Source organism: Lepeophtheirus salmonis, chromosome 4, assembly GCF_016086655.4.
Source record: "Lepeophtheirus salmonis chromosome 4, UVic_Lsal_1.4, whole genome shotgun sequence".
NCBI lineage: Eukaryota > Metazoa > Arthropoda > Copepoda > Siphonostomatoida > Caligidae > Lepeophtheirus > Lepeophtheirus salmonis.
The window spans coordinates 47641531-47655447 of record NC_052134.2 but is presented as its reverse complement, the minus strand read 5'-3'; positions in this window follow the sequence as shown (position 1 = coordinate 47655447).

The following is a 13917-nucleotide window of genomic DNA, read 5'->3' as shown; positions in this document are numbered from 1 at the left end:
ATGACTTGATATTGTTAGCTAAAAAAGAAACGATACTAATTGTGATATATATACAAAATTATTAGTATTCTGGCAACATTCATCCACGTTTTAAAAAAATGCAAAAATATATAAAAACCAATCCATCATTTTTCTTTAGTAATTTGCATCAGGCGTTGTATAAGTGCAATATTTTCACGCTAGATGGCGTTAAAAATAATTTTTTGTTTAAAAAAAACTTGTAGTACAGTTTTGTGATAGTTTGACTTAGTATTGTTTGAGCGCTTGTCAAAGATGGACACTACTCAAAAATACAAACCGCCATATTTTGGGTTTGTCTTTGGTAAAGGTGAAAACGATAGCCACTAAATTCACTAATATGGATAATGTTTATGGTCCTGATACTGTAACTGACAACATAAATATTAAATAAAAAAATTTATAAAATATTCTCATTTACTATACCTAGTATAAAAAAATAAATAATTCAAAATGTTTCCTTGTAATTTCCAAAAAGATAAATAAAAAGTTTATCGGCTATAATATTTTTTTTTTTTTTTGATCCAGCTTCCATTTTGGGATATTTTGTGTTTAAAAACAATAACATATTTTTTACTTAAGAACTTTTTTACTAATAGAATAGAATACATAATGAAATAATGTCAGCATTATTATACGTCTTAAATGATCAAAAATACACTTTATATTTTGAAATTATTCTCAAAAAGTATGAAATAATTATGATAACAGCTTTAGAAAATAAAATATACTTTATCACAGATTACCCGTATATCGTAATATTTTTTTACAACAATAGTTATTTTATAAATGAAATAAAATAATCTCCTACAAAAGTCGTGACTTTTAGTACAAAAATAATTAATTTTTTGAAAAAGTTTATCAAAAATAAAATTTAACGTTTTGAATGGGAAACTTTATTTTGCTGTAACCCCAAACTAATACCGTTAAGATTAAAATGGTAAAACTTACTTTTACATATACCTGGAACTCAAACAAGTATTTTTTGCATTTAAATTGTTATTTAAGAGCTCCAAATGGTTGAATAAGTAAGAAAATATTTTACTTTATAATAGTTGAACTTCACTACTACATCGATTGTGTATTATTTAATAATTTCCGTTTTATTTTCGTAGTAACTATTTACCTCAGTTCACATACAACGTTAGAATAGGAGGATTTTTACTAACGGAAAAATAAATAAGCTAGGTTCAATTTTTATTTATTGATTTAAAAGTTTTGGCTTCTTTTTTATATTATAGAAATACCACATTTTCAATACACTTTGGTAAATTGAATTTATTCTTAACAAAAATATACACAAACAAACATACTTTTAAACAGCAGATGTAAAACTTTTCTGTTAAAAAGTTTGTAACACATAAAAAAAGAATATTTTAGTCAGAATATTTTTTTTATTGACAATTCATATATTTTTTTCACTTAATAAGACTCGACTAGAGATATTTATATATATGACCCTTTAAATTTGTTTTTTATGTGTTTAAAATGTTTGGTACTTGATATACAATATGAATCCTAAATACCGTTAATTTAATATTATGGTATAACTTTTTAGTTTCTATGATTAGATACGTACTTTTTAAATATTAATTTAGATTGCATATTAGAATGATCTATAAACTTCTTGGTAATTTTTATTTGAAAAAATATATTTTAACATTATACTTAATAACTGCTTTATTTAATATAGGCTTACAAATTTAAATATTTATGAGTTTAATTTAACAGAAGAACAATATAATTTTTTTCTGAATAAAAGTAAGTTATAAAAAAAGAACAAGGCATATCAATTCCATTAAACGCAGAAATAAAAAAATAAAACACAAAGAAGGTATTAAAAAATAAATATTTTTAGTTATAGTAATATCTTATAAATTACTAACAACCTCCTTTTTTCTTCCAGCTCTTTTTTAAAAAGTTTTAGAATCTTCTGTAAAGAATATCCTCTACAATTATAAGCTTTCCTATATTTATATTATCTGTAAGGTAACCCATTGCATGTAATAATTTAAAATTTTGCATAAATACTACAATATATCATGTAAATAGATGACAAGTTGGCATGCTTGAATCAATTAGGCATGCCATTACAGTAGACACAGATCAACATAAATATAGTACTTTATCTAACTATAAGGGGTCTTCTCGTAGACCCTGACCTCTGAAATGCACCATATAGTTGATTATAATATTGAGTCTTTTAGGCCAGACATCGCAGTAGGAACGTAACATATCAATGGGGTTGTTACCACTGTTTCTGATTAGGAAGGCTTTCAAGAAAACTAAATTTGGAAGGGGCTTCTTTCATCACTTGCCCTTTTAAATTGATTGGATTCCAAGATGCATTGGATTAAAATCCAGAATGTATTCAACCAAAAAGTTAAATCTCTAAAAGTTAGTTTAATTAATCTTGCAACACCTTTTAGTCGTATTGGACGAGTGAGAGGGAGACTATATTGAATTGATATATATTTATATATATATTGGATAGCTTAAGACTCTTCCCTGAATTGGAAAACATGTCTGATGTTCCTCCTGCTGAAACAACATATGATTACAACATCTAAAATGGAGACACATATAGGTTTTAGACATACAATAAAAGTCATTTATAATTATACGTAGGGTTATGTTTCATTTTGATCAGACCAAATCAGACTGGGCTCCGGATGGCAAGTTTGTATTGTTAATAATTTAATTTTTCATAAAAAAAGATGGATTCCCCATGTTTCAAAGTTGAATAAGGTACAAGTTGTCGATTCGAAAATGCACCCAAAAAATGAATTATTATACTAACTGGACGAATGCAAAACGTGGAACAGGGAAAGTAAGTATTAGTAAAGACAATAATGAAATAACAAGGTATATTTGAAAATATTGCTTTATATTTGCTAAAATCAGAATGTTCACATGGTCAATTATGTGTTGCATTTTCAAAAGTGTCAAAAAGGCGTAAAGGTTTGATTATATTTACATCAAATGGACAGAAAAAAATTAAAAGTTTTATAGAAAGAGTTGTAACAATAGAAATTTACCTAATATGTATTTATATTTAATAAAGATTGTTTTAGTTTAGAATTTTAAGATAAACAAGGTAAATATTACTAAATATATTTCTTAATTGGTTGTGTATAAGATAGTGTGTTAGTATACATGAAAAAAATGAATGTGACTTTAGATGAGACTTTATTTAAAGAAAATATAAAGGTGTAATTATTTTTTTTATTCTTCCGAAAATACCTTTTAAGTATTGAGTAACTACGTGTAAGTGTACTCATGATCCTTGGAGAAAGAACACCGATGATTGGTTGGGAATCATCTTCTATATTATTGAAGCAAATGTTAGTCAACGCCTAGTAACTCAAGACAATACTGGGTACTACCCCAAATATATCATATTCTCCACCTTTTGATAGCTTAATTTCGTTTTATTTTTTCTAAATTTCAGTATAAAACATCCAAGGTATGACAGCTGACTAAAAAATGAACTTATCTTCTTCCATTTTGTTCGCTTAGTAACTTTGTCTTTCTCTATGGGAATGGGACTTATGTTGTCGGCAAGGAGAATATGTATGTAAAGTTTCTCTACAAAAATCTCAACTGTAACAATCACGCAAGACAATAATTGTAAAAAAATCTGTAAAATTTTTAACCTTAGGGCCTATGTACAAAGTACGAACAATTCTAGGAGGGGCTTTGTAATTGTAAACTCAATCAAAAATAAGGTACATATATTATATTTTTGGACTTGAGATACGCTAAATAGAAATCAATTGGACTCGAACTGAACTCCATGAAAATATTTCAGGGCTTGGAATTGTGAGCAAAGGCTTGAGTCTCGACTTGGAAATGCAGTATAATTATTATTTCCCATAAAATAAAAAATAATACATTTTTTTATTTTTCATTGACTATCTCTAAAAAAGAGTGTTCGCGCTAGTATTTGTATAATATACTTTTGCCCCTTTGCTCTAGATCAACAAGCAGTGGAAAGAGAGAAAATAGATATGAGAGAAAGGGGACTAATTAGTTCTCATATTCAACAAAGGTATATTTGCCCCAAGACAAAGCATCTACCAATATTGTTATAAATATACTAAGCCTCCAAATAAGAAACAAAAAGATGATAATAAATAAATTTTCGATAAATTTAGCCATTTGTTAGTAGACATATTTTTCTAATGCATCTTGTGAACTGGGTAAAACAAGAAACCCCAAAAATAATATGTTTTTATAACATTATAAAATGTCTAATGATTATAATAATTAAGTCATTTAAATGATGATTCACTTTTGTAAATACTCCATTCATTTTGCACTCCTCTATATTTATTAATATAAGACATTGATAAAATGTCATTTGTCGTTTTTAGAGTATAAACATAAAATTTACCATTTAATGTAAACTTCTGCAATATGTTAATTACTTTAGAAGCATTTTAGAAAGTAATATTGGTACTCATAAGTTTTTGATGAGGTTGCTTGTATTATTTGAAATAATAGCTACACTACGCTACACCATTTTATACTTCAGTACTCCCATTAAAAAAAGTATATGTTGAGTTACCAACTTACGTAACTTTATAATATTAGACGATTCTATTGATAATATTATAAATATTACATTATACAAAGTTACATTATAATATTATATACATACAGGTTTTAATCTTTCTATACGCTGACGTCACAGTATACTAGACTATAAGCAAACAGTTGATTAAATTTACTAAACTTTGATTAAAAATTACAAAATAAATATATATATCTTAAAAAAGGGATGATCAAGAAAAATAAGAAAAATGACTGCAATTTGATGGGAGGTTTTAGTAGCAAACAGAAAGTATTAGTCATAAAAATTAGATTCAAATGAATTAAAATCAAATTTAGAAGTTTTGAACGTGTAAAATGACCTTGTTCACGAACGGAAATTTTAGCAAAAATATAATGCACGATCTGTTAACTTATTATGTAATATAAACGCCAAAACGCAAACAATAGAAAATGATTAAACAGTATTTTATTATTACAGATTTTAAAAGTAATATAACACTTAATGCTAGTATAGCGTCGATAGCCTCTTTTTTTTTGGGGGGGGGGGGGGGTCAAACTCCATAGAATATGTATACAACTGGTGTAATACACTGTTTGAGATTAGACTCCTGTTTCACTCCCAAAATTGAGAAAATACAAAGTTTCGAATTATATTAGGTTATATATGTTTTCTTGATTAAAATTTTATATTGAATTTAAATTTGAAGTTAGAAATACAAAATATGCTATGGTTTTTTAGATATACTCATACTTTACTAAAATTAAAAAATATCTTCAGCATTTTCAAGTTCTACAAATGAATCAATGGTGGCTTACAGAACCTTTAGTTTTTCTGTAAGAAATTGGACCTTGATTTAGTAAATATCATGTAGTTGCTCGTAATGTGATTGCTTATTATTACACAATCCCAAACATATATATTTTGCTCAAAAATCGACTTTATGTTGTTGCGTAAAAAACAACAATAGAAAGAATAAGTACATTGACTCAATATGGGCATCATTTTTATAAAGTAGTATATCGCTCATTGTGTATTTTTGTCACGCCCTTTCGTAATGCAAAATTTTGCATAAACTTAAAATGTGGTAATTGCAAAAAAAAAAAATATGTTCGGAAATATTACGACTGCTACAACAAAATAAAAGACATCAGCATGTAATATATCCTGTAAGACTTTCCTATTAGAAGAAATGGAAAACTAAGGCCAGGCATTTTTCAAAAAGTGTGAATTTTGTATGTCCGTTTGTCACTTGAGGCATAATTTTTAACGTTCATTGCACAAAGTTACGGAAAAATCAACTATACAGACTGTTTTTTTATATCTATTATTGTAACATAAATGGCCTATTAAATATATACTTTAGATTATATGGGTCTTATTATTAAATTTAAACTATTAGTTAATTGTGATCTTTTTTTTGTTATCTGTATTAACTGCAAAGAAGAAATCGAATTATCTTTTTTATGACTTGTAAGTCAAAAAACTTATTGTCAAAAAATAATATAAATTTTCTTATTGGATAAATTTTCAGGAAAAATACATTATAAAATAATATAAATTTTCATTATAAAATCTAAAATAGATGATGTTAGTTTATGATATGTTTGTGAAACCAGCAATTAGCAAAGCATTAAATGAAGTCCGTCTTGGATACTATTCTTTGTTCAAGCCTGATGGAAGAATAGTTATCTGTTAAAAAAATTACAGGAAGCAGCAAATTGAGAAATTTCTCTACTAAAAAAAAAAAGGAAAATAAATTAAAGATCAAAATTCATCTTATTTTTGATGAAAAAAACAAGATCAAAGTCTATCCGTTATATATACAAACATCAAAAGGTAATTTTTTTATTGTAAATCTGTATTATAATTCTTAAACAAGTTATATTAATAAGAAAAGTTTTTTTCAAGTCACTGAGAAAATAATCTCGAAAATTTCTCGAGTGACGTCCCATCTCAAAAGAATATAGAAATTAATTGTAATTCACACTCAATTTTAATAAACATCATTCATGCTTGCTTTTGTACTGAAATGCCACTCGTGTTTAGATAATTTAGATTTATGATGGGGTCTTACATCATCTTTTTTAACTTTACTAATATCATTCATGTAGATATATACAAAACAAATGTGAATTTGCTGAAAGGAATTGGATTATATTAATATAAATAAGCATTTTAACTTATTCTTAGACCTTCTTTCACAAGAACTAGACCTAAAAATAATTAAACATTCCAACAATGACAAAATTTTATAAAAAACACACACTAAACAATTTGGTACATAATAATAATCAATCTATTGCCAATGTCAAATAACTGTATGATCCCAAAAATCACCATTATCTTCAGTATTTTTAAAGATAAAGTACCCTATCAGCTGTCAAGAACAAAATTATTGCTCTTATGCCTTTTTCTTTAAATATATATCATTGCCTAGAAGAACAGAAAAGGTTTTTCTCTGTGTGCATTTATAAAAGAAAACTTTATGTCACAAGTTAAAATTAAAATAACCTATACCATTGACTTGAGCCGTTATAAGACTTTGTTTACTGTAAAATCTTTAGTTTCTTCAACACAAGCATCATTACCCCTCTTATCAAACCATTCCCGGTAAAGAAGCTAAATAATTATTGCATGCTTTGTCACAAAACGAGGAAACTTTTGACTTAACATCTTAAATAAAAATTACGTCCGGTCTGCAAGATAACAAGTTCTTCATTAGGGCGATATGTGACTGTCTATTTTTTCCTATATCAACTTTTGAAATATCCAAAATTATTTATTTCGAGCTCTTCAGAGCTTATTCGGTGATGTCATTATACCTATCTGGCTTGCATCTTTTCCAACTGATCGTGAACGAAAATATTGGGGGCTTTTTTACACTTCTCTTTTTAATTTTGATCCTTAGAGCTACAAATATCATCATAGATTTAACTAATTTCTTCGTAAATAAACGATATAAAAATAATTTCTTTATTACAACTTGTCTCTGAGGGAGCAGTATTTTTCACATATTGTATCATCTTTTTTAAGAGTACTATTATTCACTTTTTTATTTTATGGAATTTTTCTTTCAATAGATGTATTATACATTTAATATTCAGTCCAGTCAAAAATGATCAAATCATTATCATTGTTTTCATTTCTTTTATTATCATCGATAACATTGTCTTTTCATAATAATTCCTTAACTTACTTATAATAATCTACCCATTTCACAATGAATGATTAATACAATTTTTTGCAAAGTGACCTGATTCATAACACTTTGCTAATGTTATTGATTGGCCTGCAAACCTGATCCTAGTCTTTAAACCTCTAAATCTTGGAATGTCTTGTAATGGTATCAATCCAAGAGAAAATGCCCGTTATTTTGGCCCTATACTCTGCCATCAATAAAATTGTATCTTTAGTAGGTTTTACAATTCAACAATTCAACTCTTTACATGTAGCAACTATCTTGCAGGGCTTAAAATCCTCATAAGTATAGTCAATTGTTTTTTTCTTATTATATACAATAGGATTTCTAGACTCATCTTTACGTTGGGCTCTTAACCCTCATACAACTCCTTTAATTCCATTTTCCCTGCCATTTGCTTTCTCTCATTAGAAAGGTATTTTCAAAATGATAAAATGACTTATATCCAATTGTTTTTTCAGTACTAGTACAACCATAAACCAAAATCCAGGACAAATATGAATTCCTTAAAGAAGGAGTGTGTCTTTCTTCAGTGTACCAAAAATAAACTTAGTAACTTCTGGAACAGTTGGCCAATATGGACTGTGACCTCTATCAATGCTTGTAATATCAATTATTATTTTCATTCGAATTCCTTAAGTAGTCATTTTTTTAAAAGTACTTACATAACTATGTTGCCGTGGGATCTCCCACTAGATAATTTCCTTCATTATTATAGAGTAAAAAATATATAATTTTTTCTAATATGAAGTGACAAACAAATTTGTATGTTCTCTTACTAATTGATCGATGTCAATAAGAATTGAAAGATGATATGCGAAAATAACAAGATCACATTTTTCCCACTACTATTCCAAACCGTATTTCACTAAATAAAGGTACAGTATAGTAACTCACTTTTATAAAAACTTCCTTGCAAAACTTCATTATAATTATATTTTGAAGCATTAAAAATCAGGGACCTGAATAATATGACTTGTAACTTTATTTCTTCCTTACTGAATTCATCAATTTCTAGTTTCTTCATGTTTAGTGCCTCACAGTTTGATTAAGTTACAAATCAAAAATTTATTTTCACAGTGGGTCAATTGCCATTAATAGCACATACCAAATTTGAGTTCAATCTGTTTTTTTTTGGGAACATTATCATGGAATATAAAAAAAAAAAATTGTGGATACATTTTCTATATTTTGTTTTGTTCAAGATTGTTTTTCTATTAACTTTCCTTAATAGAAAAAAATGACTTTATCAACTCGAGAGATACGGTGATAAATCTTTCTACAAGATTTTTCAGTATAATAACATTTGTGTAAAAGAAAACAGAGCTTTCTATTTGAGAGAGTACTTGTATACGTGTTTTAACGTAATGTTTCTGCAATTTATCACAAAAAAATTATTTGCATTTGAGTGCAATATATAAAAAAAGTCAATCTCAAAAGAAAAAAGTAAAACTTTTTTGAAGGACACTCTAACAAAATAATGCAAGAGATGTTATATTCTTTTTATATTGTTTCTTCTTTTAAGGGTTTTTTTAAATAAATGCATCATGGCCATTTCTTATAAATATTATTTATTATTTTATATAGTAGAAGAAACCAAAAATAATTAAAACCCTCTTTTTTTTGACAAAAAAAGCTCAGAATTAAATTTACATAATCTTAACATAACTTTATTTACATTTGTCTGAATTTTTTGAATCTATATAATTGATATACTAGTAAATTGTTTGATCTTCGAATTTAATTTGTATTCGACGCGTCAAGTGTTGCAATTATCTTTTTCACGGTTGCAACATTAGTTTTTTTTAAATGGACTGAAAAATATCAAAAATAAAAACTGAATAATGTTTTTGATATTCAATTAGTCCTTTCCATTAAGTTTTACAAGTTTAATTTCATTTTGATATTAGGTGTTTAAAAAATAAACTTCCTACCAATAGGGTCAGAATTGTGATTTATAAGAATATATTGTTTTCATAGAAAATATCTAAATGTTAACGTAATTTTTGAGACAGTTGTAAAGATATTACATTTTCTAAGGCAAATGAGTAGAATATAGTTGAAAAATGTATATGAACCTAACATTTCCATATAGCATTTCTAAATATAACAAGGGATAGGAAGAGTTGCTCTCTTGGATTTAATATCAGGTGTCGAAAGAGAAAGAATTACATTAAGGAAGGTGCAGTTGCATATATTTAACAGGTCAGATGTACTCCTTCTGTTCAACACTGGTGACTCAGAAAAACTAATACAAATTTATATCTGTCTATTTCATAATTTATCCGTAATTTTAATCGGGTTTCTATCCAGTTCTTAGAGAAACAGGTAGAAAAAACTTGAGAAGCGACAATGTTCTTCCTTTTATTTGTTGTACTCCTCGATTTATACTTTGAAAAGGTCCAATGTGTAAGTGAAAGGCGAAATTTGAGTGTTTCCGATGCAATATTGGGCAACATCCACATTGTTTCTAGAATACAATAAGAAATAATAATATTTATAATTGTAACTTTGTTAATAGAAATAAAAAATGAACATATTGGAATATCTATATTTAATTTTTTAAGATTGAATCCAATAGTTTAATAACAAAATGTATTCAAATCAAATATTTCAAGTTAAATCTAAATGCTACCTATTCTGGCGATAGGTTAATTAATTAACCAGTTCCCATTAGGGACCTAGGGATATTTTAAGATTTAAAAAAAAATATTAATATAAACTTTATCAAATAATTATTTTTAACTTTCTAAAATAAGTATTACCGGTAATAGGTTCAAGAAATTTTTTTATTAAACTATTCAAAACTGTCACCATCACTACAAAAACTTACGAAAAGATCACTAATCTTGAAGTGTAAGGGCAAGAATTGTTTTTGAATGGCGCGTCGGGCAATCACATTTTTTTCAACATTTTCTACTTTTAAGTTACAGGAATGGGATTCGTTATACGTTCCAATCATGCTAAGTAATCATTTATCCTTACACTAATTCCATCTTTCTGTCTGTCATTAATCTCCTTTTTCTTTTCCATTTTTTTAAATATATATATTTTATATTTAATATCTTTACTTTCTTCTTTTTAGAGTGCCGTTTATTTAGCCGACTAAAAAAGCTATAAAATAAGGATTTTCAAATTATTTCAATATATAATGTATATGCTATAGATGGTATTATGTTAACAAGATAAAGGGAGTAGTGCAAATGTGGAGGGTGCATAATTTAGGCATGCTCTCCTGTGCAAACATTGGTCCTTAGGGAGCAGATTTTTTTGTTATATAGGTTTTTTCAAACTTGCATCAGTTGGAAAATGGAAATTAATGATGAATTCGTTGCGTCAAAGATTTGAAAATGGCATGAACCCTTCTTTGGAATCTGCGCCGGGAGCGACAGCTTAACAACTGTTTTGAATGGTGGGACTTTGTGAGGAAGGGCCAGATATTGAGAAAAATCCGAGAACACACACTTTCAAAGAGCTCCTCAACCGCCACAAGCATTCACTTCATCGATACATACTTTGGTTTTTCCTGACGAAAAAACTTTTACCAGAACCAAAAGATCAGCAACCAGAACAACAGGTACTTGGCCTTTCCTCTCAAGGATGTGCCGGTCGCTATGCAAAGGAAGTTCCCAGTCCAAGTCATTGTGTTTTGGATTAGTTAGCTCCAAAGGCCACGTCATGCCTCCTCATGTGACTCAAAGGCCTCAAGGTCAACTCTGATGTCTATTTGGACGTGCTGGAGACCAAAATGAAGCCCTGGATCGACATTTTTGCCAATAGTAGGCCTTACATGTGGCAAAAGGGTTCAACTCTCTGTCACACCTCGTAAAAGTTCAAATATCACAAGGACAAATTTTGACAACTTATGGATAACTTCACTTCTGGCCTCCAAACTCGCTGGATCAGAATCCTGTGGATATTTTTTTTGTGTGGGTACAATTGAACAAAAAAACTAACAAAGCAGCACCAAGGAAGAACCTATCAGTCGGATCTACAAGGAATTTCAGTATTTGCCAAGTGCTTACTTGCACTTTTGGCCTCGTTTAGAAACTGTAATTGAGGCTGAAGGCGATTTTATTCAATAAAATAAATCAGAATCTATCAGCTTTTCAGAATTTGGTTTTATTTTTATAATCTGATAATTGGGTGAAGAGAAAATTGTGTTTGAAAAAAAAATCATTTTTTTGTAAGAGATAGCTTGTACATAATTTAATTGATTTTTTTTGTTTTTGTCATATGGAAATATAAGGAGTTGATAAATATTACTTTTTATCAACCAAATTTAGATACACAGTCCACTTATTATTTTTATAAGTTATGTGTATAATATTTTTGCGTCCGGCAACAAGAATTACCAAGGGACCAAGTAGCAAAAGCTTACTCGCATTTTAGGCCTTGTATAGAGATTTAACTAAAGCTGGAGATGATTTTATTCAATAAAATAATTCAAAACACATCAAGCTTTTACATTGTAGTTACATTTTTTATCTTGATGCAAAGAAATGTTGCGTTGGATATAAAATCTTTTTTGCGGCACAGATTACTTGTGTAGCATGTACTGTGATGATTTATTTGAATCATTTAAATTTTATTAGAAACAAATCAATATTTTTTCTACCAATTGCAATTAAAAGGAACTTGAAGGATTTACAATTGCCCCTTTAGACAGGAACGTTTGCAACAGTAAATAAAATTAAATATGTCATCACAAAAAATAATTTTACTTATCAAAATTAGTTAGTATGTAATTCTGGAAGAAAAATGGCTAAAAATTGAAATTTTGTTTTCAAAATAGTCTGCGTCACGTTTAACAATTCCAATGTAAAATGTATAGCTATATATTTTTTTTTTATTCTAAGAACAAAAGAGGCTGTTCTAACCGTCCTTAGCCTTCCCAACCAATATGTAGTATTAACTTGATTCCTCTTATTATTAGTGGTCTGACGCTTCTAAAAGATTAATTCAATACAAACAACTCTTTAAAAAGATTAACCCTATTGAGTTCTTAAAATGAACAATTCGTTCTGTTATATTACTAAAAGACGGAATAGCCCTTTGAAGGTCCGTCAATTAGTAATTTTCAATGCCAACTGAAACAAAATAAATTATGAATTACAAAATATATATATATATATGAAATTAATGTTCCATGCACAGTTACTCCTATAGAAGGAAATATACATTATAAAAATGTACTTCCAAGACCATTTTTAGGTTAAATGGAGTAAATCTAATACTAGAATGTTTATTTATACTTTATAAAGTGCACCTTATCTGACCAATGAAGTGAAACATTTAAAAAAATAAATTGTCAAATTTTGTATCAAAGAAATTTAAATCAGTCCATTCACTTTCTATTGTAGTCTGTGTGAGTCTCAATATTGACATCCCTGATTTGCTAAAAGTTTTATAATATTAGTATTGTTTGTAATTTAGTGCAAAGTGCATTTATTATTATTCATTTGAACTGAATAATTCATTTTCTTATACGATATGTATAAACTGTCTCGTTTTCTTTTAATGAATGAAATAAGAAAATACATTATTGTATTGATTTATGGTACTTATATTTGAAATATACATACAAAAATAAAAAGGAGTTAGAACTTGCAATTTTAGGAATAAAACATAAATTTTTGCAGATGTAAGCATTGTGAACTGTACATTGCTAATTGGATGAGGACACATTCGATACTGGTAAACCTTTTTTGAACCCTTAATTAGACTTACGGGTCAAAATGACCCATTTTCAACTTTAAACTGACATTTTTCCAATATTAAATTTTTTGACTTTTCTTAAATAGACCTAGACATAAAAAAAAACATTTAATTTTTAGTAAAAATTTACAAAGATTGTCTTACAGGTCATTTTGACCCGGTTTTTATAAAGGATATTTCATATTATAAATAACTTTAGAAAATCATATACATCCTTTCAATACTTTGCCTATTCATCACTCAAAATATTGAACGAATCATATTTTTAATTGAGTACTTTGTTAGATTTTTATAAACTACGGAGATAATTAGACAACCCTAGATAAGACTGACGTTCAAGCATACATTGAGTTATCGATATTGGAAGGTGTCTATCAAATTTTTGGTGACCCTATTCCTCGTATTTGGGACACGTAGATTAGAA